The sequence below is a fragment of the Sprattus sprattus genome (assembly GCF_963457725.1).
Source record: "Sprattus sprattus genome assembly, chromosome: 19".
NCBI lineage: Eukaryota > Metazoa > Chordata > Actinopteri > Clupeiformes > Clupeidae > Sprattus > Sprattus sprattus.
In genome coordinates, this window is record NC_137917.1 from 12,590,068 (window position 1) to 12,592,567 (window position 2,500).

At 43.1% G+C, this 2,500-nt stretch overlaps 1 protein-coding gene across 1 annotated transcript in view; it reads left to right on the top strand.

The window, feature by feature from the left end:
• The window catches only part of cdk14 (cyclin dependent kinase 14), a 147,132-nt gene that overhangs the window by 83,484 nt on the left and 61,148 nt on the right, over positions 1-2,500 (top strand). The gene's annotated exons all lie outside the window — the stretch shown is intronic.

A 2,500-nucleotide genomic window follows, 5' to 3' on the forward strand; every position in this document is an offset into this window, starting at 1 on the left:
AGCGACAAACCTTTACCATTCCCTCCTCTTTTCACTGCTTCAGAAATCATTAAAGAATAACAATTACAAAACAGTTTTCATGCATGAAATCTATACAGCATAACTTATCTTATCCTAGAAAGGCAGACTTATCTTAGGCTACCTTTAAACTGTCTCTTTGATGAAAATGACCTTAAACACGTTTGATACAAAAGACCTCACCACATTTGACCGCTGCCTGTTGAAGGGTACCCCCAGTAGATTAGGCCTGCTCTCAGCATACGCTGGAGAAACAGGGCACAGTATTTTAATAGGCTAGTGTTAAATGATGAGGATAGACTCGGAGAGAGAGAGGGGGGAGGTCTGAAAATTAGTTATAAGTATAGTACCCTCACCTACCGGCAATGTGTCCAGACATGAATATTTAAAGAGGGAGCTCCCTTTGGTGTGTCTCACCAATTCCCATAATCACCCCCACCCTGTCATTTCCCATAATTCCATAGCGCTTGATAATGAAGCCAGTGCGGTAATGGGCGGACATGATGAATTCATATCCATTCCCTGGCCCAGGTAAATAATTCATACAGATAATTACAGAGATGAATAGAGAGACAGGTGTGGGGGGGGGGCAGAAGCCTGTAGGACGTGGAGGTCAGTGGGTAAACATGTTAACAGATGAGGTGAGAATAGAGGCACAAACACGCACGCACACACACACACACACACACACAAACATACACACACACACATGCTGTGAGAGAGAGGGTGGTAGAGAAGGGCAAACACTGCCTCAGGTGCTTTTTATCAACACCTAGTAGGCTGTGATATCTGCTGAGAGCATCACCTACAGCAACTCCCCAAGGACAAAAAGATAAAGCCAGAGTATATCAGAAACAGAAACTGGAGAAGAGGAGTTTGGGGAGAGAGGACGAGAGAGAGTGTTTGTGTGTGTATGTGTGTGTGTGTATGAGTAAGCATGTGTTTGTGCGTTTGGCGAGAGAAAAAGTGTGAGCCCAGGAAAAAAGGTGAAGGATTTCAGATTTTAGATGGAGTACAGGGAGGGAAGGAAAGGTTGAGTCCCTGTTCGTTCCTTCACTGTTGAGCAGAAGCATCTGCATTCAAGTTCAGTACCAGATGTATATGTGGGTCTATGTGTGTGTACATGTGTATGTGCATGTGTGTGTTTGAGTCTGTGTGCTTGCGTGTGAGTAATGTGTGTATGTGTGTATGTGTATGTATGTGCGTGAGAGAGAGAGCGAAAACAGGGAGAGTGTCTGAAAGAGACAGCATGGATGTTAGTTAGAGTAATGTAGTTCCCCTGCCTCCTCGCAACCTGCCAGCACACTCCTTCGCTGTGTCACCCCTCGTGTGGTGTCCAGCCTGGCTGTGTCCTTCCCTGTCTTACCCCTCGTGTGGTGTCCAGCCTGGCTGTCTCCTTCCCTGTCTCACCCCTCGTGTGGTGTCCAGCCTGGCTGTGTCCTTCCCTGTCTTACCCCTCGTGTGGTGTCCAGCCTGGCTGTCTCCTTCCCTGTCTCACCCCTTGTGTGGTGTCAAGCCTGGCTGTCTCCTTCCCTGTCTCACCCCTCGTGTGGTGTCCAGCCTGGCTGTTTTTATACTAGTGCTGGTTTGAATCTGGCTGATTAATATGGATAGGTATAGTGCCATGAATCTCTTTGTGTGAGAGAAATTTTACTCAGAGGATGTGTGGATGTAGGATATCTCAGGCAGATAACAGCTCTAGGATTTCTCTAAAGTGGATTACAGTTTTAGGATATCTTTTTTTCTTCTTAAGTATGTTTATTGAGCATCGATGATACAAAATGAGGACAAGAAAGAAATACTAAACAATTCTCTATTTATTTTTAATTTTACATTTTACAACTCTAGGATATTTTACTTGGATAACAGCTGTAGTATATCTCTAAAGATAATTGCAGCTCTAGGACATCTTTAAAGCAGATTACAGCTCTAGGGTTACTCTAAAGATAATAACAGCTCTAGAATATCTCTCAGGCAGATTACAGCTCTAGGATTACTCTAAAGATAATTACAGCTCTAGAATATCTCTCAGGCAGATTACAGCTCTAGAATATCTCGATGACATATTACAGCTCTAGGTTTACTCTAAATATGATTACAGCTGTAGGATATCTCTAAAGCAGATTACAGCTCTAGAACATCTCTAAGGCTGATTACAGCTCTAGTATATTTCTAAAGCTGTTGGCTATCTCTAAAATGGATGGGATTCTAGCTTCTGCTGTAATGCAGGCCCAATTAGCAACATTCACCTTATTAATGTCTAGAAAATATTCTGATACCAATTAAAGCTGAATGTCAGAGGAGTAAAGCACATATTATCTGAATAAAGGTTAGCTCACTGCAGCTACAAGGGTGAACACTTTCATGAAGAAACAGGCAATTAAAGATAGGTATGTGGAAATACTGTGAACTTTGCCAGGCTCCATCTTTGGCTTTCAGCGCTGACCTCTGCATATCAACTAGAAAGTGTTTGTGGTTTTTT